Here is a 25,021-nt window from a genome sequence, read left to right as displayed (position 1 = left end):
TCTTTCCCTCGCCAGTCTCTGTTACCTCTCTTCCCTCGGTGTCTAATTCTTCCCACTTTCACTCACCTCCTTCTTTTCCATTAACTCTCTTGTCCTTGTTTTCCCTCGCCTGTCTCTTTCCCCCTGCTTTGCCATGACTCTCTCTTTTCCAACTTTTCCCTCGCCTGTCACCATTCCCTCCTTTTCCTCGCCAGTCTCTGTTACCTCTCTTCCCTCTAGGTCTAATTTTTCCACTTTCCCTCGCCTCTCTCTTTTCCCTGTTATTCGTCAACTCTGTTATCCCTCTTTTCCCTCGCCAGTCTCTTTCCCCTGGTTTCTCTCGCCTCTCTCTGTTCCCTGGCTTTCCTCTTTTCTATGAAATCTCTCTTTTCCCTATTTCCAGTCAGCCCTCTCTTTTCCCTCTTCCCCCCCTCGCCAGTCTCTTTCCCCTGGTTTATCTCGCCTCTCTCTTTCCCTCGCCAGTCTCTTTTACGTCTCTTCCCTTGGTGTCTAATTCTTCCCGCTTTCACTCGCCTCCCTCTTTTCCATTAACTCTCTCTTGTCCTTGTTTTCCCTCGCCTGTCTCTTTCCCTCTGATTTCCCTCGTCAGTCTCTTTCCCCTGCTTTCCCTCAACCCTCTCTTTTCCCTCTTTCCCCTCGACAGTCACTTTTCCCCCCTTTCCCTCGCCAGTCTCTGTTATCTCTCTTCCCTCGGTGTCTAATACTTCCCACTTGCCCTCGCCTCTCTCTTTTCCATGAACTCTCTCTTGTCCTTGTTTTCCCTCGCCTGTCTCTTTTCCCCTGCTTTGCCATGACTCTCTCTTTTCCAACTTTTCCCTCGCCAGTCACCTTTCCCTCCTTTCCCTCGCCAGTCTCTGTTACCTCTCTTCCCTCGGTGTCTAATTCTTCCCACTTTCACCCGACTCTCTCTTTCCCCTCTCATTCCTCAATTCTCTCTTGTCCCTCTTTGCCCTCCCCTCTCTCTTTTACCTCTCTCCCCTCTAGGTCTAATTTTTCCACTTTCCCTCGCCTCTCTCTTTTCCCTGTTATTCGTCAACTCTGTTATCCCTCTTTTCCCTCGCCAGTCTCTTTCCCCTGGTTTATCTCGCCTCTCTCTTTCCCTCGCCAGTCTCTGTTACCTCTCTTCCCTCGGTGTCTAATTCTTCCCACTTTCACCCGACTCCCTCTTTCCCCTCTCATTCCTCAATTCTCTGTTGTCCCTCGTTGCCCTCCCCTCTCTCTTTTACCTCTCTTCCCTCTAGGTCTAATTTTTCCACTTTCCCTCGCCTCTCTCTTTTCCCTGTTATTCGTCAGCTCTGTTATCCCTCTTTTCCCTCGCCAGTCTCTTTCCCCTGGTTTATCTCGCCTCTCTCTTTCCCTCGCCAGTCTCTGTTACCTCTCTTCCCTCGGTGTCTAATTCTTCCCACTTTCACTCACCTCCTTCTTTTCCATTAACTCTCTTGTCCTTGTTTTCCCTCGCCTGTCTCTTTCCCCCTGCTTTGCCATGACTCTCTCTTTTCCAACTTTTCCCTCGCCTGTCACCATTCCCTCCTTTTCCTCGCCAGTCTCTGTTACCTCTCTTCCCTCTAGGTCTAATTTTTCCACTTTCCCTCGCCTCTCTCTTTTCCCTGTTATTCGTCAACTCTGTTATCCCTCTTTTCCCTCGCCAGTCTCTTTCCCCTGGTTTCTCTCGCCTCTCTCTGTTCCCTGGCTTTCCTCTTTTCTATGAAATCTCTCTTTTCCCTATTTCCAGTCAGCCCTCTCTTTTCCCTCTTCCCCCCCTCGCCAGTCTCTTTCCCCTGGTTTATCTCGCCTCTCTCTTTCCCTCGCCAGTCTCTTTTACGTCTCTTCCCTTGGTGTCTAATTCTTCCCGCTTTCACTCGCCTCCCTCTTTTCCATTAACTCTCTCTTGTCCTTGTTTTCCCTCGCCTGTCTCTTTCCCTCTGATTTCCCTCGTCAGTCTCTTTCCCCTGCTTTCCCTCAACCCTCTCTTTTCCCTCTTTCCCCTCGACAGTCACTTTTCCCCCCTTTCCCTCGCCAGTCTCTGTTATCTCTCTTCCCTCGGTGTCTAATACTTCCCACTTGCCCTCGCCTCTCTCTTTTCCATGAACTCTCTCTTGTCCTTGTTTTCCCTCGCCTGTCTCTTTTCCCCTGCTTTGCCATGACTCTCTCTTTTCCAACTTTTCCCTCGCCAGTCACCTTTCCCTCCTTTCCCTCGCCAGTCTCTGTTACCTCTCTTCCCTCGGTGTCTAATTCTTCCCACTTTCACCCGACTCTCTCTTTCCCCTCTCATTCCTCAATTCTCTCTTGTCCCTCTTTGCCCTCCCCTCTCTCTTTTACCTCTCTCCCCTCTAGGTCTAATTTTTCCACTTTCCCTCGCCTCTCTCTTTTCCCTGTTATTCGTCAACTCTGTTATCCCTCTTTTCCCTCGCCAGTCTCTTTCCCCTGGTTTATCTCGCCTCTCTCTTTCCCTCGCCAGTCTCTGTTACCTCTCTTCCCTCGGTGTCTAATTCTTCCCACTTTCACCCGACTCCCTCTTTCCCCTCTCATTCCTCAATTCTCTGTTGTCCCTCGTTGCCCTCCCCTCTCTCTTTTACCTCTCTTCCCTCTAGGTCTAATTTTTCCACTTTCCCTCGCCTCTCTCTTTTCCCTGTTATTCGTCAGCTCTGTTATCCCTCTTTTCCCTCGCCAGTCTCTTTCCCCTGGTTTATCTCGCCTCTCTCTTTCCCTCGCCAGTCTCTGTTACCTCTCTTCCCTCGGTGTCTAATTCTTCCCACTTTCACTCACCTCCTTCTTTTCCATTAACTCTCTTGTCCTTGTTTTCCCTCGCCTGTCTCTTTCCCCCTGCTTTGCCATGACTCTCTCTTTTCCAACTTTTCCCTCGCCTGTCACCATTCCCTCCTTTTCCTCGCCAGTCTCTGTTACCTCTCTTCCCTCTAGGTCTAATTTTTCCACTTTCCCTCGCCTCTCTCTTTTCCCTGTTATTCGTCAACTCTGTTATCCCTCTTTTCCCTCGCCAGTCTCTTTCCCCTGGTTTCTCTCGCCTCTCTCTGTTCCCTGGCTTTCCTCTTTTCTATGAAATCTCTCTTTTCCCTATTTCCAGTCAGCCCTCTCTTTTCCCTCTTCCCCCCCTCGCCAGTCTCTTTCCCCTGGTTTATCTCGCCTCTCTCTTTCCCTCGCCAGTCTCTTTTACGTCTCTTCCCTTGGTGTCTAATTCTTCCCGCTTTCACTCGCCTCCCTCTTTTCCATTAACTCTCTCTTGTCCTTGTTTTCCCTCGCCTGTCTCTTTCCCTCTGATTTCCCTCGTCAGTCTCTTTCCCCTGCTTTCCCTCAACCCTCTCTTTTCCCTCTTTCCCCTCGACAGTCACTTTTCCCCCCTTTCCCTCGCCAGTCTCTGTTATCTCTCTTCCCTCGGTGTCTAATACTTCCCACTTGCCCTCGCCTCTCTCTTTTCCATGAACTCTCTCTTGTCCTTGTTTTCCCTCGCCTGTCTCTTTTCCCCTGCTTTGCCATGACTCTCTCTTTTCCAACTTTTCCCTCGCCAGTCACCTTTCCCTCCTTTCCCTCGCCAGTCTCTGTTACCTCTCTTCCCTCGGTGTCTAATTCTTCCCACTTTCACCCGACTCCCTCTTTCCCCTCTCATTCCTCAATTCTCTGTTGTCCCTCGTTGCCCTCCCCTCTCTCTTTTACCTCTCTTCCCTCTAGGTCTAATTTTTCCACTTTCCCTCGCCTCTCTCTTTTCCCTGTTATTCGTCAGCTCTGTTATCCCTCTTTTCCCTCGCCAGTCTCTTTCCCCTGGTTTATCTCGCCTCTCTCTTTCCCTCGCCAGTCTCTGTTACCTCTCTTCCCTCGGTGTCTAATTCTTCCCACTTTCACTCACCTCCTTCTTTTCCATTAACTCTCTTGTCCTTGTTTTCCCTCGCCTGTCTCTTTCCCCCTGCTTTGCCATGACTCTCTCTTTTCCAACTTTTCCCTCGCCTGTCACCATTCCCTCCTTTTCCTCGCCAGTCTCTGTTACCTCTCTTCCCTCTAGGTCTAATTTTTCCACTTTCCCTCGCCTCTCTCTTTTCCCTGTTATTCGTCAACTCTGTTATCCCTCTTTTCCCTCGCCAGTCTCTTTCCCCTGGTTTCTCTCGCCTCTCTCTGTTCCCTGGCTTTCCTCTTTTCTATGAAATCTCTCTTTTCCCTATTTCCAGTCAGCCCTCTCTTTTCCCTCTTCCCCCCCTCGCCAGTCTCTTTCCCCTGGTTTATCTCGCCTCTCTCTTTCCCTCGCCAGTCTCTTTTACGTCTCTTCCCTTGGTGTCTAATTCTTCCCGCTTTCACTCGCCTCCCTCTTTTCCATTAACTCTCTCTTGTCCTTGTTTTCCCTCGCCTGTCTCTTTCCCTCTGATTTCCCTCGTCAGTCTCTTTCCCCTGCTTTCCCTCAACCCTCTCTTTTCCCTCTTTCCCCTCGACAGTCACTTTTCCCCCCTTTCCCTCGCCAGTCTCTGTTATCTCTCTTCCCTCGGTGTCTAATACTTCCCACTTGCCCTCGCCTCTCTCTTTTCCATGAACTCTCTCTTGTCCTTGTTTTCCCTCGCCTGTCTCTTTTCCCCTGCTTTGCCATGACTCTCTCTTTTCCAACTTTTCCCTCGCCAGTCACCTTTCCCTCCTTTCCCTCGCCAGTCTCTGTTACCTCTCTTCCCTCGGTGTCTAATTCTTCCCACTTTCACCCGACTCTCTCTTTCCCCTCTCATTCCTCAATTCTCTCTTGTCCCTCTTTGCCCTCCCCTCTCTCTTTTACCTCTCTCCCCTCTAGGTCTAATTTTTCCACTTTCCCTCGCCTCTCTCTTTTCCCTGTTATTCGTCAACTCTGTTATCCCTCTTTTCCCTCGCCAGTCTCTTTCCCCTGGTTTATCTCGCCTCTCTCTTTCCCTCGCCAGTCTCTGTTACCTCTCTTCCCTCGGTGTCTAATTCTTCCCACTTTCACCCGACTCCCTCTTTCCCCTCTCATTCCTCAATTCTCTGTTGTCCCTCGTTGCCCTCCCCTCTCTCTTTTACCTCTCTTCCCTCTAGGTCTAATTTTTCCACTTTCCCTCGCCTCTCTCTTTTCCCTGTTATTCGTCAGCTCTGTTATCCCTCTTTTCCCTCGCCAGTCTCTTTCCCCTGGTTTATCTCGCCTCTCTCTTTCCCTCGCCAGTCTCTGTTACCTCTCTTCCCTCGGTGTCTAATTCTTCCCACTTTCACTCACCTCCTTCTTTTCCATTAACTCTCTTGTCCTTGTTTTCCCTCGCCTGTCTCTTTCCCCCTGCTTTGCCATGACTCTCTCTTTTCCAACTTTTCCCTCGCCTGTCACCATTCCCTCCTTTTCCTCGCCAGTCTCTGTTACCTCTCTTCCCTCTAGGTCTAATTTTTCCACTTTCCCTCGCCTCTCTCTTTTCCCTGTTATTCGTCAACTCTGTTATCCCTCTTTTCCCTCGCCAGTCTCTTTCCCCTGGTTTCTCTCGCCTCTCTCTGTTCCCTGGCTTTCCTCTTTTCTATGAAATCTCTCTTTTCCCTATTTCCAGTCAGCCCTCTCTTTTCCCTCTTCCCCCCCTCGCCAGTCTCTTTCCCCTGGTTTATCTCGCCTCTCTCTTTCCCTCGCCAGTCTCTTTTACGTCTCTTCCCTTGGTGTCTAATTCTTCCCGCTTTCACTCGCCTCCCTCTTTTCCATTAACTCTCTCTTGTCCTTGTTTTCCCTCGCCTGTCTCTTTCCCTCTGATTTCCCTCGTCAGTCTCTTTCCCCTGCTTTCCCTCAACCCTCTCTTTTCCCTCTTTCCCCTCGACAGTCACTTTTCCCCCCTTTCCCTCGCCAGTCTCTGTTATCTCTCTTCCCTCGGTGTCTAATACTTCCCACTTGCCCTCGCCTCTCTCTTTTCCATGAACTCTCTCTTGTCCTTGTTTTCCCTCGCCTGTCTCTTTTCCCCTGCTTTGCCATGACTCTCTCTTTTCCAACTTTTCCCTCGCCAGTCACCTTTCCCTCCTTTCCCTCGCCAGTCTCTGTTACCTCTCTTCCCTCGGTGTCTAATTCTTCCCACTTTCACCCGACTCTCTCTTTCCCCTCTCATTCCTCAATTCTCTCTTGTCCCTCTTTGCCCTCCCCTCTCTCTTTTACCTCTCTCCCCTCTAGGTCTAATTTTTCCACTTTCCCTCGCCTCTCTCTTTTCCCTGTTATTCGTCAACTCTGTTATCCCTCTTTTCCCTCGCCAGTCTCTTTCCCCTGGTTTATCTCGCCTCTCTCTTTCCCTCGCCAGTCTCTGTTACCTCTCTTCCCTCGGTGTCTAATTCTTCCCACTTTCACCCGACTCCCTCTTTCCCCTCTCATTCCTCAATTCTCTGTTGTCCCTCGTTGCCCTCCCCTCTCTCTTTTACCTCTCTTCCCTCTAGGTCTAATTTTTCCACTTTCCCTCGCCTCTCTCTTTTCCCTGTTATTCGTCAGCTCTGTTATCCCTCTTTTCCCTCGCCAGTCTCTTTCCCCTGGTTTATCTCGCCTCTCTCCCTCGCCAGTCTCTGTTACCTCTCTTCCCTCGGTGTCTAATTCTTCCCACTTTCACTCACCTCCTTCTTTTCCATTAACTCTCTTGTCCTTGTTTTCCCTCGCCTGTCTCTTTCCCCCTGCTTTGCCATGACTCTCTCTTTTCCAACTTTTCCCTCGCCTGTCACCATTCCCTCCTTTTCCTCGCCAGTCTCTGTTACCTCTCTTCCCTCTAGGTCTAATTTTTCCACTTTCCCTCGCCTCTCTCTTTTCCCTGTTATTCGTCAACTCTGTTATCCCTCTTTTCCCTCGCCAGTCTCTTTCCCCTGGTTTCTCTCGCCTCTCTCTGTTCCCTGGCTTTCCTCTTTTCTATGAAATCTCTCTTTTCCCTATTTCCAGTCAGCCCTCTCTTTTCCCTCTTCCCCCCCTCGCCAGTCTCTTTCCCCTGGTTTATCTCGCCTCTCTCTTTCCCTCGCCAGTCTCTTTTACGTCTCTTCCCTTGGTGTCTAATTCTTCCCGCTTTCACTCGCCTCCCTCTTTTCCATTAACTCTCTCTTGTCCTTGTTTTCCCTCGCCTGTCTCTTTCCCTCTGATTTCCCTCGTCAGTCTCTTTCCCCTGCTTTCCCTCAACCCTCTCTTTTCCCTCTTTCCCCTCGACAGTCACTTTTCCCCCCTTTCCCTCGCCAGTCTCTGTTATCTCTCTTCCCTCGGTGTCTAATACTTCCCACTTGCCCTCGCCTCTCTCTTTTCCATGAACTCTCTCTTGTCCTTGTTTTCCCTCGCCTGTCTCTTTTCCCCTGCTTTGCCATGACTCTCTCTTTTCCAACTTTTCCCTCGCCAGTCACCTTTCCCTCCTTTCCCTCGCCAGTCTCTGTTACCTCTCTTCCCTCGGTGTCTAATTCTTCCCACTTTCACCCGACTCTCTCTTTCCCCTCTCATTCCTCAATTCTCTCTTGTCCCTCTTTGCCCTCCCCTCTCTCTTTTACCTCTCTCCCCTCTAGGTCTAATTTTTCCACTTTCCCTCGCCTCTCTCTTTTCCCTGTTATTCGTCAACTCTGTTATCCCTCTTTTCCCTCGCCAGTCTCTTTCCCCTGGTTTATCTCGCCTCTCTCTTTCCCTCGCCAGTCTCTGTTACCTCTCTTCCCTCGGTGTCTAATTCTTCCCACTTTCACCCGACTCCCTCTTTCCCCTCTCATTCCTCAATTCTCTGTTGTCCCTCGTTGCCCTCCCCTCTCTCTTTTACCTCTCTTCCCTCTAGGTCTAATTTTTCCACTTTCCCTCGCCTCTCTCTTTTCCCTGTTATTCGTCAGCTCTGTTATCCCTCTTTTCCCTCGCCAGTCTCTTTCCCCTGGTTTATCTCGCCTCTCTCTTTCCCTCGCCAGTCTCTGTTACCTCTCTTCCCTCGGTGTCTAATTCTTCCCACTTTCACTCACCTCCTTCTTTTCCATTAACTCTCTTGTCCTTGTTTTCCCTCGCCTGTCTCTTTCCCCCTGCTTTGCCATGACTCTCTCTTTTCCAACTTTTCCCTCGCCTGTCACCATTCCCTCCTTTTCCTCGCCAGTCTCTGTTACCTCTCTTCCCTCTAGGTCTAATTTTTCCACTTTCCCTCGCCTCTCTCTTTTCCCTGTTATTCGTCAACTCTGTTATCCCTCTTTTCCCTCGCCAGTCTCTTTCCCCTGGTTTCTCTCGCCTCTCTCTGTTCCCTGGCTTTCCTCTTTTCTATGAAATCTCTCTTTTCCCTATTTCCAGTCAGCCCTCTCTTTTCCCTCTTCCCCCCCTCGCCAGTCTCTTTCCCCTGGTGTATCTCGCCTCTCTCTTTCCCTCGCCAGTCTCTTTTACGTCTCTTCCCTTGGTGTCTAATTCTTCCCGCTTTCACTCGCCTCCCTCTTTTCCATTAACTCTCTCTTGTCCTTGTTTTCCCTCGCCTGTCTCTTTCCCTCTGATTTCCCTCGTCAGTCTCTTTCCCCTGCTTTCCCTCAACCCTCTCTTTTCCCTCTTTCCCCTCGACAGTCACTTTTCCCCCCTTTCCCTCGCCAGTCTCTGTTATCTCTCTTCCCTCGGTGTCTAATACTTCCCACTTGCCCTCGCCTCTCTCTTTTCCATGAACTCTCTCTTGTCCTTGTTTTCCCTCGCCTGTCTCTTTTCCCCTGCTTTGCCATGACTCTCTCTTTTCCAACTTTTCCCTCGCCAGTCACCTTTCCCTCCTTTCCCTCGCCAGTCTCTGTTACCTCTCTTCCCTCGGTGTCTAATTCTTCCCACTTTCACCCGACTCTCTCTTTCCCCTCTCATTCCTCAATTCTCTCTTGTCCCTCTTTGCCCTCCCCTCTCTCTTTTACCTCTCTCCCCTCTAGGTCTAATTTTTCCACTTTCCCTCGCCTCTCTCTTTTCCCTGTTATTCGTCAACTCTCTTTTCCCTCTTCCCCCCTCGCCAGTCTCTTTCCCCTGGTTTATCTCGCCTCTCTCTTTCCCTCGCCAGTCTCTGTTACCTCTCTTCCCTCGGTGTCTAATTCTTCCCACTTTCACCCGACTCCCTCTTTCCCCTCTCATTCCTCAATTCTCTGTTGTCCCTCGTTGCCCTCCCCTCTCTCTTTTACCTCTCTTCCCTCTAGGTCTAATTTTTCCACTTTCCCTCGCCTCTCTCTTTTCCCTGTTATTCGTCAGCTCTGTTATCCCTCTTTTCCCTCGCCAGTCTCTTTCCCCTGGTTTCTCTCGCCTCTCTCTTTCCCTCGCCAGTCTCTGTTACCTCTCTTCCCTCGGTGTCTAATTCTTCCCACTTTCACTCACCTCCTTCTTTTCCATTAACTCTCTTGTCCTTGTTTTCCCTCGCCTGTCTCTTTCCCCCTGCTTTGCCATGACTCTCTCTTTTCCAACTTTTCCCTCGCCTGTCACCATTCCCTCCTTTTCCTCGCCAGTCTCTGTTACCTCTCTTCCCTCTAGGTCTAATTTTTCCACTTTCCCTCGCCTCTCTCTTTTCCCTGTTATTCGTCAACTCTGTTATCCCTCTTTTCCCTCGCCAGTCTCTTTCCCCTGGTTTCTCTCGCCTCTCTCTGTTCCCTGGCTTTCCTCTTTTCTATGAAATCTCTCTTTTCCCTATTTCCAGTCAGCCCTCTCTTTTCCCTCTTCCCCCCCTCGCCAGTCTCTTTCCCCTGGTTTATCTCGCCTCTCTCTTTCCCTCGCCAGTCTCTTTTACGTCTCTTCCCTTGGTGTCTAATTCTTCCCGCTTTCACTCGCCTCCCTCTTTTCCATTAACTCTCTCTTGTCCTTGTTTTCCCTCGCCTGTCTCTTTCCCTCTGATTTCCCTCGTCAGTCTCTTTCCCCTGCTTTCCCTCAACCCTCTCTTTTCCCTCTTTCCCCTCGACAGTCACTTTTCCCCCCTTTCCCTCGCCAGTCTCTGTTATCTCTCTTCCCTCGGTGTCTAATACTTCCCACTTGCCCTCGCCTCTCTCTTTTCCATGAACTCTCTCTTGTCCTTGTTTTCCCTCGCCTGTCTCTTTTCCCCTGCTTTGCCATGACTCTCTCTTTTCCAACTTTTCCCTCGCCAGTCACCTTTCCCTCCTTTCCCTCGCCAGTCTCTGTTACCTCTCTTCCCTCGGTGTCTAATTCTTCCCACTTTCACCCGACTCTCTCTTTCCCCTCTCATTCCTCAATTCTCTCTTGTCCCTCTTTGCCCTCCCCTCTCTCTTTTACCTCTCTCCCCTCTAGGTCTAATTTTTCCACTTTCCCTCGCCTCTCTCTTTTCCCTGTTATTCGTCAACTCTGTTATCCCTCTTTTCCCTCGCCAGTCTCTTTCCCCTGGTTTCTCTCGCCTCTCTCTGTTCCCTGGCTTTCCTCTTTTCTATGAAATCTCTCTTTTCCCTATTTCCAATCAACCCTCTCTTTTCCCTCTTCCCCCCTCGCCAGTCTCTTTCCCCTGGTTTATCTCGCCTCTCTCTTTCCCTCGCCAGTCTCTGTTACCTCTCTTCCCTCGGTGCCTAATTCTTCCCACTTTCCCTCGCCCCTCTCTTTTCCATGAACTCTCTCTTGTCCTTGTTTTCCCTCGCCTGTCTCTTTCCCCCTGCTTTGCCATGACTCTCTCTTTTCCAACTTTTCCCTCGCCAGTCACCTTTCCCTCCTTTTCCTCGCCAGTCTCTGTTACCTCTCTTCCCTTGGTGTCTAATTCTTCCCACTTTCACTCGCCTCCCTCTTTTACAATAACTCTCTTGTCCTTGTGTTTTCTCAACTCTCTCTTTTCCAAGTTTTCCCTCGACTGTCACTTTTCCCCCGTTTCCCTCGCCAGTCTCTGTTATCTCTCTTCCGTCGGTGTCTAATACTTCCCACTTTCCCTCGCCTCTCTCTTTTCCCTGTTATTCGTCAGCTCTGTTATCCCTCTTTTCCCTCGCCAGTCTCTTTCCCCTGGTTTATCTCGCCTCTCTCTTTCCCTCGCCAGTCTCTGTTACCTGTCTTCCCTCGGTGTCTAATTCTTCCCACTTTCACTCACCTCCTTCTTTTCCATTAACTCTCTTGTCCTTGTTTTCCCTCGCCTGTCTCTTTCCCCCTGCTTTGCCATGACTCTCTCTTTTCCAACTTTTCCCTCGCCTGTCACCTTTCCCTCCTTTTCCTCGCCAGTCTCTGTTACCTCTCTTCCCTCTAGGTCTAATTTTTCCACTTTCCCTCGCCTCTCTCTTTTCCCTGTAATTCGTCAACTCTGTTATCCCTCTTTTCCCTCGCCAGTCTCTTTCCCCTGCTTTCCCTCAACCCTCTCTTTTCCCTCTTTCCCCTCGACAGTCACTTTTCCCCCCTTTCCCTCGCCAGTCTCTGTTATCTCTCTTCCGTCGGTGTCTAATACTTCCCACTTTCCCTCGCCTCTCTCTTTTCCCTGTTATTCGTCAGCTCTGTTATCCCTCTTTTCCCTCGCCAGTCTCTTTCCCCTGGTTTATCTCGCCTCTCTCTTTCCCTCGCCAGTCTCTGTTACCTCTCTTCCCTCGGTGTCTAATTCTTCCCACTTTCACCCGACTCCCTCTTTCCCCTCTCATTCCTCAATTCTCTGTTGTCCCTCGTTGCCCTCCCCTCTCTCTTTTACCTCTCTTCCCTCTAGGTCTAATTTTTCCACATTCACTCGCCTCCCTCTTTTCCATTAACTCTCTCTTGTCCTTGTTTTCCCTCGCCTATCTCTTTCCCTCTGATTTCTTCGTCAGTCTCTTTCCCCTGGTTTCCCTCAACCCTCTCTTTTCCCTCTTTCCCCTCGACAGTCACTTTTCCCCCCACTCCCTCGCCAGTCTCTGTTATCTCTCTTCCCTCGGTGTCTAATTCTTCCCACTTTCACTCGCCTCCCTCTTTTCCATTAACTCTCTCTTGTCCTTGTTTTCCCTCGCCTGTCTCTTTCCCCCTGCTTTGCCATGACTCTCTCTTTTCCAACTTTTCCCTCGCCAGTCACTTTTCCCTCCTTTTCCTCGCCAGTCTCTGTTATCTCTCTTCCCTCGGTGTCTAATATTTCCCACTTTCCCTCGCCTCTCTCTTTTCCATGAACTCTCTCTTGTCCTTGTTTTCCCTCGCCTCTCTCTTTTCCCTGTAATTCGTCAACTCTGTTATCCCTCTTTTCCCTCGCCAGTCTCTTTCCCCTGGTTTCTCTCGCCTCTCTCTGTTCCCTGGCTTTCCTCTTTTCTATGAAATCTCTCTTTTCCCTATTTCCAATCAACCCTCTCTTTTCCCTCTTCCCCCCTCGGCAGTCTCTTTCCCCTGGTTTATCTCGCCTCTCTCTTTCCCTCGCCAGTCTCTTTTACGTCTCTTCCCTTAGTGTCTAATTCTTCCCGCTTTCACTCGCCTCCCTCTTTTCCATTAACTCTCTCTTGTCCTTGTTTTCCCTCGCCTGTCTCTTTCCCTCTGCTTTCCCTCCATAGTCTCTTTCCCCTGCTTTCCCTCAACCCTCTCTTTTCCCTCTTTCCCATCGACAGTCACTTTTCCCCCCTTTCCCTCGCCACTCTCTGTTATCTCTCTTCCCTCGGTGTCTAATACTTCCCACTTTCCCCCGCCCCTCTCTTTTCCATGAACTCTCTCTTGTCCTTGTCTTCCCTCGCCTGTCTCTTTTCCCCTGCTTTCCCTCAACCCTCTCTTTTCCAAGTTTTCCCTCGACAGGCACTTTCCCCCCCTTTCCCTCGGCAGTCTCTGTTATCTCTCTTCCCTCGGTGTCTAATACTTCCCATTTTCACTCACCTCCTTCTTTTCCATTAACTCTCTTGTCCTTGTTTTTTCTCAACTCTCTCTTTTCCAATTTTTCCCTCGCCAGTCACCTTTCCCTCCTTTTCCTCGCCAGTGTCTGTTACCTCTCTTCCCTCGGTGTCCAATTCTTCCCACTTTCACCCGACTCCCTCTTTCCCCTCTCATTCCTCAATTCTCTGTTGTCAACTCTCTCTTTTCCAAGTTTTCCCTCGACTGACACTTCTCCCCCGTTTCCCTCGCCAGTCTCTGTTATCTCTCTTCCCTCGGTGTCTAATACTTCCCACTTGCCCTCGCCTCTCTCTTTTCCATGAACTCTCTCTTGTCCTTGTTTTCCCTCGCCTCTCTCTTTTCCCTGTAATTCGTCAACTCTGTTATCCCTCTTTTCCCTCGCCAGTCTCTTTCCCCTGGTTTCTCTCGCCTCTCTCTGTTCCCTGGCTTTCCTCTTTTCTATGAAATCTCTCTTTTCCCTATTTCCAGTCAGCCCTCTCTTTTCCCTCTTCCCCCCTCGCCAGTCTCTTTCCCCTGGTTTATCTCGCCTCTCTCTTTCCCTCGCCAGTCTCTGTTACCTCTCTTCCCTCGGTGTCTAATTCTTCCCACTTTCACTCACCTCCTTCTTTTCCATTAACTCTCTTGTCCTTGTTTTCCCTCGCCTGTCTCTTTCCCCCTGCTTTGCCATGACTCTCTCTTTTCCAACTTTTCCCTCGCCAGTCACCTTTCCCTCCTTTTCCTCGCCAGTGTCTGTTACCTCTCTTCCCTCGGTGTCCAATTCTTCCCACTTTCACCCGACTCCCTCTTTCCCCTCTCATTCCTCAATTCTCTGTTGTCAACTCTCTCTTTTCCAAGTTTTCCCTCGACTGACACTTCTCCCCCGTTTCCCTCGCCAGTCTCTGTTATCTCTCTTCCCTCGGTGTCTAATACTTCCCACTTGCCCTCGCCTCTCTCTTTTCCATGAACTCTCTCTTGTCCTTGTTTTCCCTCGCCTCTCTCTTTTCCCTGTAATTCGTCAACTCTGTTATCCCTCTTTTCCCTCGCCAGTCTCTTTCCCCTGGTTTCTCTCGCCTCTCTCTGTTCCCTGGCTTTCCTCTTTTCTATGAAATCTCTCTTTTCCCTATTTCCAGTCAGCCCTCTCTTTTCCCTCTTCCCCCCTCGCCAGTCTCTTTCCCCTGGTTTATCTCGCCTCTCTCTTTCCCTCGCCAGTCTCTGTTACCTCTCTTCCCTCGGTGTCTAATTCTTCCCACTTTCACTCACCTCCTTCTTTTCCATTAACTCTCTTGTCCTTGTTTTCCCTCGCCTGTCTCTTTCCCCCTGCTTTGCCATGACTCTCTCTTTTCCAACTTTTCCCTCGCCAGTCACTTTTCCCTCCTTTTCCTCGCCAGTCTCTGTTACCTCTCTTCCCTCGGTGTCTAATTCTTCCCACTTTCACTCACCTCCTTCTTTTCCATTAACTCTCTTGTCCTTGTTTTCCCTCGCCTGTCTCTTTTCCCCTGCTTTGCCATGACTCTCTCTTTTCCAACTTTTCCCTCGCCAGTCACCTTTCCCTCCTTTTCCTCGCCAGTCTCTGTTACCTCTCTTCCCTCGGTGTCTAATTCTTCCCACTTTCACCCGACTCCCTCTTTCCCCTCTCATTCCTCAATTCTCTGTTGTCCCTCGTTGCCCTCCCCTCTCTCTTTTACCTCTCTTCCCTCTAGGTCTAATTTTTCCACTTTCCCTCGCCTCTCTCTTTTCCCTGTTATTCGTCAACTCTGTTATCCCTCTTTTCCCTCGCCAGTCTCTTTCCCCTGGTTTCTCTCGCCTCTCTCTGTTCCCTGGCTTTCCTCTTTTCTATGAAATCTCTCTTTTCCCTATTTCCAGTCAGCCCTCTCTTTTCCCTCTTCCCCCCCTCGCCAGTCTCTTTCCCCTGGTTTATCTCGCCTCTCTCTTTCCCTCGCCAGTCTCTTTTACGTCTCTTCCCTTGGTGTCTAATTCTTCCCGCTTTCACTCGCCTCCCTCTTTTCCATTAACTCTCTCTTGTCCTTGTTTTCCCTCGCCTGTCTCTTTCCCTCTGATTTCCCTCGTCAGTCTCTTTCCCCTGCTTTCCCTCAACCCTCTCTTTTCCCTCTTTCCCCTCGACAGTCACTTTTCCCCCCTTTCCCTCGCCAGTCTCTGTTATCTCTCTTCCCTCGGTGTCTAATACTTCCCACTTGCCCTCGCCTCTCTCTTTTCCATGAACTCTCTCTTGTCCTTGTTTTCCCTCGCCTGTCTCTTTTCCCCTGCTTTGCCATGACTCTCTCTTTTCCAACTTTTCCCTCGCCAGTCACCTTTCCCTCCTTTCCCTCGCCAGTCTCTGTTACCTCTCTTCCCTCGGTGTCTAATTCTTCCCACTTTCACCCGACTCTCTCTTTCCCCTCTCATTCCTCAATTCTCTCTTGTCCCTCTTTGCCCTCCCCTCTCTCTTTTACCTCTCTCCCCTCTAGGTCTAATTTTTCCACTTTCCCTCGCCTCTCTCTTTTCCCTGTTATTCGTCAACTCTGTTATCCCTCTTTTCCCTCGCCAGTCTCTTTCCCCTGGTTTCTCTCGCCTCTCTCTGTTCCCTGGCTTTCCTCTTTTCTATGAAATCTCTCTTTTCCCTATTTCCAATCAACCCTCTCTTTTCCCTCTTCCCCCCTCGCCAGTCACTTTTCCTTCCTTTCCCTCGCCAGTCTCTTTTACGTCTCTTCCCTCGGTGTCTAATTCTTCCCACTTACACTCCACTCCCTCTTTTCCATGAACTCTCTCGTTCCCCTATTTCCAGTCAACTCTCTCTCTTCCCTCTTCCCCCCTCGCCAGTCTCTTTCCCCTGGTTTCTCTCGCCTCTCTCTGTTCCCTGGCTTTCCTCTTTTCTATGAAATCTCTCTTTTCCCTATTTCCAATCAACCCTCTCTTTTCCCTCTTCCCCCCTCGCCAGTCTCTTTCCCCTGGTTTATCTCGCCTCTCTCTTTCCCTCGCCAGTCTCTGTTACCTCTCTTCCCTCGGTGCCTAATTCTTCCCACTTTCCCTCGCCCCTCTCTTTTCCATGAACTCTCTCTTGTCCTTGTTTTCCCTCGCCTGTCTCTTTCCCCCTGCTTTGCCATGACTCTCTCTTTTCCAACTTTTCCCTCGCCAGTCACCTTTCCCTCCTTTTCCTCGCCAGTCTCTGTTACCTCTCTTCCCTTGGTGTCTAATTCTTCCCACTTTCACTCGCCTCCCTCTTTTACAATAACTCTCTTGTCCTTGTGTTTTCTCAACTCTCTCTTTTCCAAGTTTTCCCTCGACTGTCACTTTTCCCCCGTTTCCCTCGCCAGTCTCTGTTATCTCTCTTCCGTCGGTGTCTAATACTTCCCACTTTCCCTCGCCTCTCTCTTTTCCCTGTTATTCGTCAGCTCTGTTATCCCTCTTTTCCCTCGCCAGTCTCTTTCCCCTGGTTTATCTCGCCTCTCTCTTTCCCTCGCCAGTCTCTGTTACCTGTCTTCCCTCGGTGTCTAATTCTTCCCACTTTCACTCACCTCCTTCTTTTCCATTAACTCTCTTGTCCTTGTTTTCCCTCGCCTGTCTCTTTCCCCCTGCTTTGCCATGACTCTCTCTTTTCCAACTTTTCCCTCGCCTGTCACCTTTCCCTCCTTTTCCTCGCCAGTCTCTGTTACCTCTCTTCCCTCTAGGTCTAATTTTTCCACTTTCCCTCGCCTCTCTCTTTTCCCTGTAATTCGTCAACTCTGTTATCCCTCTTTTCCCTCGCCAGTCTCTTTCCCCTGCTTTCCCTGAACCCTCTCTTTTCCCTCTTTCCCCTCGACAGTCACTTTTCCCCCCTTTCCCTCGCCAGTCTCTGTTATCTCTCTTCCGTCGGTGTCTAATACTTCCCACTTTCCCTCGCCTCTCTCTTTTCCCTGTTATTCGTCAGCTCTGTTATCCCTCTTTTCCCTCGCCAGTCTCTTTCCCCTGGTTTATCTCGCCTCTCTCTTTCCCTCGCCAGTCTCTGTTACCTCTCTTCCCTCGGTGTCTAATTCTTCCCACTTTCACCCGACTCCCTCTTTCCCCTCTCATTCCTCAATTCTCTGTTGTCCCTCGTTGCCCTCCCCTCTCTCTTTTACCTCTCTTCCCTCTAGGTCTAATTTTTCCACATTCACTCGCCTCCCTCTTTTCCATTAACTCTCTCTTGTCCTTGTTTTCCCTCGCCTATCTCTTTCCCTCTGATTTCCCTCGCCAGTCTCTTTCCCCTGCTTTCCCTCAACCCTCTCTTTTCCCTCTTTCCCCTCGACAGTCACTTTTCCCCCCACTCCCTCGCCAGTCTCTGTTATCTCTCTTCCCTCGGTGTCTAATTCTTCCCACTTTCACTCGCCTCCCTCTTTTCCATTAACTCTCTCTTGTCCTTGTTTTCCCTCGCCTGTCTCTTTCCCCCTGCTTTGCCATGACTCTCTCTTTTCCAACTTTTCCCTCGCCAGTCACTTTTCCCTCCTTTTCCTCGCCAGTCTCTGTTATCTCTCTTCCCTCGGTGTCTAATATTTCCCACTTTCCCTCGCCTCTCTCTTTTCCATGAACTCTCTCTTGTCCTTGTTTTCCCTCGCCTCTCTCTTTTCCCTGTAATTCGTCAACTCTGTTATCCCTCTTTTCCCTCGCCAGTCTCTTTCCCCTGGTTTCTCTCGCCTCTCTCTGTTCCCTGGCTTTCCTCTTTTCTATGAAATCTCTCTTTTCCCTATTTCCAGTCAGCCCTCTCTTTTCCCTCTTCCCCCCTCGCCAGTCTCTTTCCCCTGGTTTATCTCGCCTCTCTCTTTCCCTCGCCAGTCTCTGTTACCTCTCTTCCCTCGGTGTCTAATTCTTCCCACTTTCACTCACCTCCTTCTTTTCCATTAACTCTCTTGTCCTTGTTTTCCCTCGCCTGTCTCTTTCCCCCTGCTTTGCCATGACTCTCTCTTTTCCAACTTTTCCCTCGCCAGTCACTTTTCCCTCCTTTTCCTCGCCAGTCTCTGTTATCTCTCTTCCCTCGGTGTCTAATATTTCCCACTTTCCCTCGCCTCTCTCTTTTCCATGAACTCTCTCTTGTCCTTGTTTTCCCTCGCCTCTCTCTTTTCCCTGTAATTCGTCAACTCTGTTATCCCTCTTTTCCCTCGCCAGTCTCTTTCCCCTGGTTTCTCTCGCCTCTCTCTGTTCCCTGGCTTTCCTCTTTTCTATGAAATCTCTCTTTTCCCTATTTCCAGTCAGCCCTCTCTTTTCCCTCTTCCCCCCTCGCCAGTCTCTTTCCCCTGGTTTATCTCGCCTCTCTCTTTCCCTCGCCAGTCTCTGTTACCTCTCTTCCCTCGGTGTCTAATTCTTCCCACTTTCACTCACCTCCTTCTTTTCCATTAACTCTCTTGTCCTTGTTTTCCCTCGCCTGTCTCTTTCCCCCTGCTTTGCCATGACTCTCTCTTTTCCAACTTTTCCCTCGCCAGTCACTTTTCCCTCCTTTTCCTCGCCAGTCTCTGTTACCTCTCTTCCCTCGGTGTCTAATTCTTCCCACTTTCACTCACCTCCTTCTTTTCCATTAACTCTCTTGTCCTTGTTTTCCCTCGCCTGTCTCTTTTCCCCTGCTTTGCCATGACTCTCTCTTTTCCAACTTTTCCCTCGCCAGTCACCTTTCCCTCCTTTTCCTCGCCAGTCTCTGTTACCTCTCTTCCCTCGGTGTCTAATTCTTCCCACTTTCACCCGACTCCCTCTTTCCCCTCTCATTCCTCAATTCTCTGTTGTCCCTCGTTGCCCTCCCCTCTCTCTCTTACCTCTCTTCCCTCTAGGTCTAATTTTTCCACTTTCCCTCGCCTCTCTCTTTTCCCTGTTATTCGTCAACTCTGTTATCCCTCTTTTCCCTCGCCAGTCTCTTTCCCCTGGTTTCTCTCGCCTCTCTCTGTTCCCTGGCTTTCCTCTTTTCTATGAAATCTCTCTTTTCCCTATTTCCAATCAACCCTCTCTTTTCCCTCTTTCCCCTCGCCAGTCACTTTTCCTTCCTTTCCCTCGCCAGTCTCTTTTAACCTCTATTCCCTCCGTGCCTAATTTTCAAACTTACACTCCACTCCCTCTTTTCCATGAACTCTCTCGTTCCCCTATTTCCAGTCAACTCTCTCTTTTCCCTCCTCCCCCCTCGCCAGTCTGTTTCCCCTGGTTTATCTCGCCTCTCTCTTTACCTCGCCAGTCTCTTTTACGTCTCTTCCCTTGGTGTCTAATTCTTCCCACTTTCACTCGCCTCCCTCTTTTCCATTAACTCTCTCTTGTCCTTGTTTTCCCTCGCCTGTCTCTTTCCCTCTGCTTTCCCTCCATAGTCTCTTTCCCCTGCTTTCCCTCAACCCTCTCTTTTCCCTCTTCCCCCCTCGCCAGTCTGTTTCCCCTGGTTTATCTCGCCTCTCTCTTTCCCTCGCCAGTCTCTTTTACGTCTCTTCCCTTGGTGTCTAATTCTTCCCACTTTCACTCGCCTCCCTCTTTTCCATTAACTCTCTCTTGTCCTTGTTTTCCCTCGCCTGTCTCTTTCCCTCTGCTTTCCCTCCATAGTCTCTTTCCCCTGCTTTCCCTCAACCCTCTCTTTTCCCTCTTCCCCCCTCGCCAGTCTCTTTCCCCTGGTTTATCTCGCCTCTCTCTTTCCCTCGCCAGTCTCTGTTACCTCTCTTCCCTCGGTGTCCTAATACTTCCCACTTTCCCTCGCCTCTCTCTTTTCCATGAACTCTCTCTTGTCCTTGGTTTCCCTCGCCTCTCTCTTTTCCCTGTAATTCGTCAACTCTGTTATCCCTCTTTTCCCTCGCCAGTCTCTTTCCCCTGGTTTATCTCGCCTCTCTCTTTCCCTCGCCAGTCTCTTTTACGTCTCTTCCCTTGGTGTCTAATTCTTCCCACTTTCACTCGCCCTCCCTCTTTTCCATTAACTCTCTCTTGTCCTTGTTTTCCCTCGCCTGTCTCTTTCCCTCTGCTTTCCCTCCATAGTCTCTTTCCCCTGCTTTCCCTCAACCCTCTCTTTTCCCTCTTCCCCCCTCGCCAGTCTGTTTCCCCTGGTTTATCTCGCCTCTCTCTTTCCCTCGCCAGTCTCTTTTACGTCTCTTCCCTTGGTGTCTAATTCTTCCCACTTGCACTCGCCTCCCTCTTTTCCATTAACTCTCTCTTGTCCTTGTTTTCCCTCGCCTGTCTCTTTCCCTCTGCTTTCCCTCCATAGTCTCTTTCCCCTGCTTTCCCTCAACCCTCTCTTTTCCCTCTTCCCCCCTCGCCAGTCTCTTTCCCTGGTTTATCTCGCCTCTCTCTTTCCCTCGCCAGTCTCTGTTACCTCTCTTCCCTCGGTGTCTAATACTTCCCACTTTCCCTCGCCCCTCTCTTTTCCATGAACTCTCTCTTGTCCTTGTTTTCCCTCGCCTGTCTCTTTCCCCCTGCTTTGCCATGACTCTCTCTTTTCCAACTTTTCCCTCGCCAGTCACCTTTCCCTCCTTTTCCTCGCCAGTCTCTGTTACCTCTCTTCCCTCGGTGTCTAATCTTCCCACTTTCACTCGCCTCCCTCTTTTCCAATAACACTCTTGTCCTTGTGTTTTCTCAACTCTCTCTTTTCCAAGTTTTCCCTCGACTGACACTTCTCCCCGTTTCCCTCGCCAGTCTCTGTTATCTCTCTTCCGTCGGTGTCTAATACTTCCCACTTTCCCTCGCCTCTCTCTTTTCCCTGTTATTCGTCAGCTCTGTTATCCCTCTTTTCCCTCGCCAGTCTCTTTCCCCTGGTTTATCTCGCCTCTCTCTTTCCCTCGCCAGTCTCTGTTACCTCTCTTCCCTCGGTGTCTAATACTTCCCACTTTCCCTCGCCCCTCTCTTTTCCATGAACTCTCTCTTGTCCTTGTTTTCCCTCGCCTGTCTCTTTCCCCCTGCTTTGCCATGACTCTCTCTTTTCCAACTTTTCCCTCGCCAGTCACCTTTCCCTCCTTTTCCTCGCCAGTCTCTGTTACCTCTCTTCCCTCGGTCCTCTAATACTTCCCAGTTTCACTCGCCTCCCTCTTTTCCAATAACACTCTTGTCCTTGTGTTTTCTCAACTCTCTCTTTTCCAAGTTTTCCCTCGACTGTCACTTCTCCCCCGTTTCCCTCGCCAGTCTCTGTTATCTCTCTTCCGTCGGTGTCTAATACTTCCCACTTTCCCTCGCCTCTCTCTTTTCCCTGTTATTCGTCAGCTCTGTTATCCCTCTTTTCCCTCGCCAGTCTCTTTCCCCTGGTTTATCTCGCCTCTCTCTTTCCCTCGCCAGTCTCTGTTACCTCTCTTCCCTCGGTGTCTAATTCTTCCCACTTTCACCCGACTCCCTCTTTCCCCTCTCATTCCTCAATTCTCTGTTGTCCCTCGTTGCCCTCCATCTCTCTTTTACCTCTCTTCCCTCTAGGTCTAATTTTTCCACATTCACTCGCCTCTCTCTTTTCCCTGTTATTCGTCAACTCTGTTATCCCTCTTTTCCCTCGCCAGTCTCTTTCCCCTGGTTTCTCTCGCCTCTCTCTGTTCCCTGGCTTTCCTCTTTTCTATGAAATCTCTCTTTTCCCTATTTCCAATCAACCCTCTCTTTTCCCTCTTCCCCCCTCGGCAGTCTCTTTCCCCTGGTTTATCTCGCCTCTCTCTTTCCCTCGCCAGTCTCTGTTACCTCTCTTCCCTCGGTGTCTAATTCTTCCCACTTTCACTCGCCTCCCTCTTTTCCATTAACTCTCTCTTGTCCTTGTTTTCCCTCGCCTATCTCTTTCCCTCTGATTTCCCTCGTCAGTCTCTTTCCCCTGCTTTCCCTCAACCCTCTCTTTTCCCTCTTTCCCCTCGACAGTCACCTTTCCCCCCTTTCCCTCGCCAGTCTCTGTTATCTCTCTTCCCTCGGTGTCTAATATTTCCCACTTTCCCTCGCCTCTCTCTTTTCCATGAACTCTCTTGTCCTTGTTTTCCCTCGCCTCTCTCTTTTCCCTGTAATTCGTCAACTCTGTTATCCCTCTTTTCCCTCGCCAGTCTCTTTCCCCTGGTTTCTCTCGCCTCTCTCTGTTCCCTGGCTTTCCTCTTTTCTATGAAATCTCTCTTTTCCCTATTTCCAATCAACCCTCTCTTTTCCCTCTTCCCCCCTCGCCAGTCTCTTTCCCCTGGTTTATCTCGCCTCTCTCTTTCCCTCGCCAGTCTCTGTTACCTCTCTTCCCTCGGTGTCTAATTCTTCCCACTTTCACTCACCTCCTTCTTTTCCATTAACTCTCTCTTGTCCTTGTTTTCCTCGCCTATCTCTTTCCCTCTGATTTCCCTCGTCAGTCTCTTTCCCCTGCTTTCCCTCAACCCTCTCTTTTCCCTCTTTCCCCTCGACAGTCACTTTTCCCCCCTTTCCCTCGCCAGTCTCTGTTATCTCTCTTCCCTCGGTGTCTAATACTTCCCACTTGCCCTCGCCTCTCTCTTTTCCATGAACTCTCTCTTGTCCTTGTTTTCCCTCGCCTCTCTCTTTTCCCTGTAATTCGTCAACTCTGTCATCCCTCTTTTCCCTCGCCAGTCTCTTTCCCCTGGTTTATCTCGCCTCTCTCTTTCCCTCGCCAGTCTCTTTTACGTCTCTTCCCTTGGTGTCTAATTCTTCCCACTTGCACTCGCCTCCCTCTTTTCCATTAACTCTCTCTTGTCCTTGTTTTCCCTCGCCTGTCTCTTTCCCTCTGCTTTCCCTCCATAGTCTCTTTCCCCTGCTTTCCCTCAACCCTCTCTTTTCCCTCTTCCCCCCTCGCCAGTCTCTTTCCCCTGGTTTATCTCGCCTCTCTCTTTCCCTCGCCAGTCTCTGTTACCTCTCTTCCCTCGGTGTCTAATACTTCCCACTTTCCCTCGCCCCTCTCTTTTCCATGAACTCTCTCTTGTCCTTGTTTTCCCTCGCCTGTCTCTTTCCCCCTGCTTTGCCATGACTCTCTCTTTTCCAACTTTTCCCTCGCCAGTCACCTTTCCCTCCTTTTCCTCGCCAGTCTCTGTTACCTCTCTTCCCTCGGTCTCTAATACTTCCCAGTTTCACTCGCCTCCCTCTTTTCCAATAACACTCTTGTCCTTGTGTTTTCTCAACTCTCTCTTTTCCAAGTTTTCCCTCGACTGTCACTTCTCCCCCGTTTCCCTCGCCAGTCTCTGTTATCTCTCTTCCGTCGGTGTCTAATACTTCCCACTTTCCCTCGCCTCTCTCTTTTCCCTGTTATTCGTCAGCTCTGTTATCCCTCTTTTCCCTCGCCAGTCTCTTTCCCCTGGTTTATCTCGCCTCTCTCTTTCCCTCGCCAGTCTCTGTTACCTCTCTTCCCTCGGTGTCTAATTCTTCCCACTTTCACCCGACTCCCTCTTTCCCCTCTCATTCCTCAATTCTCTGTTGTCCCTCGTTGCCCTCCCCTCTCTCTTTTACCTCTCTTCCCTCTAGGTCTAATTTTTCCACTTTCCCTCGCCTCTCTCTTTTCCCTGTTATTCGTCAACTCTGTTATCCCTCTTTTCCCTCGCCAGTCTCTTTCCCCTGGTTTCTCTCGCCTCTCTCTGTTCCCTGGCTTTCCTCTTTTCTATGAAATCTCTCTTTTCCCTATTTCCAATCAACCCTCTCTTTTCCCTCTTCCCCCCTCGCCAGTCTCTTTCCCCTGGTTTATCTCGCCTCTCTCTTTCCCTCGCCAGTCTCTGTTACCTCTCTTCCCTCGGTGTCTAATTCTTCCCACTTTCACTCGCCTCCCTCTTTTCCATTAACTCTCTCTTGTCCTTGTTTTCCCTCGCCTATCTCTTTCCCTCTGATTTCCCTCGTCAGTCTCTTTCCCCTGCTTTCCCTCAACCCTCTCTTTTCCCTCTTTCCCCTCGACAGTCACTTTTCCCCCCTTTCCCTCGCCAGTCTCTGTTATCTCTCTTCCCTCGGTGTCTAATTCTTCCCACTTTCCTCGCCTCTCTCTTTTCCATGAACTCTCTCTTGTCCTTGTTTTCCCCTCGCCTCTCTCTTTTCCCTGTAATTCGTCAACTCTGTTATCCCTCTTTTCCCTCGCCAGTCTCTTTCCCCTGGTTTCTCTCGCCTCTCTCTGTTCCCTGGCTTTCCTCTTTTCTATGAAATCTCTCTTTTCCCTATTTCCAATCAACCCTCTCTTTTCCCTCTTCCCCCCTCGCCAGTCTCTTTCCCCTGGTTTATCTCGCCTCTCTCTTTCCCTCGCCAGTCTCTGTTACCTCTCTTCCCTCGGTGTCTAATTCTTCCCACTTTCACTCACCTCCTTCTTTTCCATTAACTCTCTCTTGTCCTTGTTTTCCCTCGCCTGTCTCTTTCCCCCTGCTTTGCCATGACTCTCTCTTTTCCAACTTTCCCTCGCCTGTCACCTTTCCCTCCTTTTCCTCGCCAGTCTCTGTTACCTCTCTTCCCTCTAGGTCTAATTTTTCCACTTTCCCTCGCCTCTCTCTTTTCCCTGTTATTCGTCAACTCTGTTATCCCTCTTTTCCCTCGCCAGTCTCTTTCCCCTGGTTTCTCTCGCCTCTCTCTGTTCCCTGGCTTTCCTCTTTTCTATGAAATCTCTCTTTTCCCTATTTCCAATCAACCCTCTCTTTTCCCTCTTCCCCCTCGGCAGTCTCTTTCCCCTGGTTTATCTCGCCTCTCTCTTTCCCTCGCCAGTCTCTGTTACCTCTCTTCCCTCGGTGTCCTAATTCTTCCCACTTTCACTCGCCTCCCTCTTTTCCATTAACTCTCTCTTGTCCTTGTTTTCCCTCGCCTATCTCTTTCCCTCTGATTTCCCTCGTCAGTCTCTTTCCCCTGCTTTCCCTCAACCCTCTCTTTTCCCTCTTTCCCCTCGACAGTCACTTTTCCCCCCTTTCCCTCGCCAGTCTCTGTTATCTCTCTTCCCTCGGTGTCTAATACTTCCCACTTTCCCTCGCCTCTCTCTTTTCCCTGTAATTCGTCAACTCTGTTATCCCTCTTTTCCCTCGCCAGTCTCTTTCCCCTGGTTTCTCTCGCCTCTCTCTGTTCCCTGGCTTTCCTCTTTTCTATGAAATCTCTCTTTTCCCTATTTCCAATCAACCCTCTCTTTTCCCTCTTCCCCCCTCGCCAGTCTCTTTCCCCTGGTTTATCTCGCCTCTCTCTTTCCCTCGCCAGTCTCTGTTACCTCTCTTCCCTCGGTGTCTAATTCTTCCCACTTTCACTCACCTCCTTCTTTTCCATTAACTCTCTCTTGTCCTTGTTTTCCCTCGCCTGTCTCTTTCCCCCTGCTTTGCCATGACTCTCTCTTTTCCAACTTTTCCCTCGCCTGTCACCTTTCCCTCCTTTTCCTCGCCAGTCTCTGTTACCTCTCTTCCCTCTAGGTCTAATTTTTCCACTTTCCCTCGCCTCTCTCTTTTCCCTGTTATTCGTCAACTCTGTTATCCCTCTTTTCCCTCGCCAGTCTCTTTCCCCTGGTTTCTCTCGCCTCTCTCT

The sequence above is a fragment of the Harpia harpyja genome, chromosome W, assembly GCF_026419915.1.
Source record: "Harpia harpyja isolate bHarHar1 chromosome W, bHarHar1 primary haplotype, whole genome shotgun sequence".
Lineage (NCBI taxonomy): Eukaryota > Metazoa > Chordata > Aves > Accipitriformes > Accipitridae > Harpia > Harpia harpyja.
The sequence above is the reverse complement of the archived record's forward strand: the minus strand, read 5'-3'. Positions refer to the sequence as shown.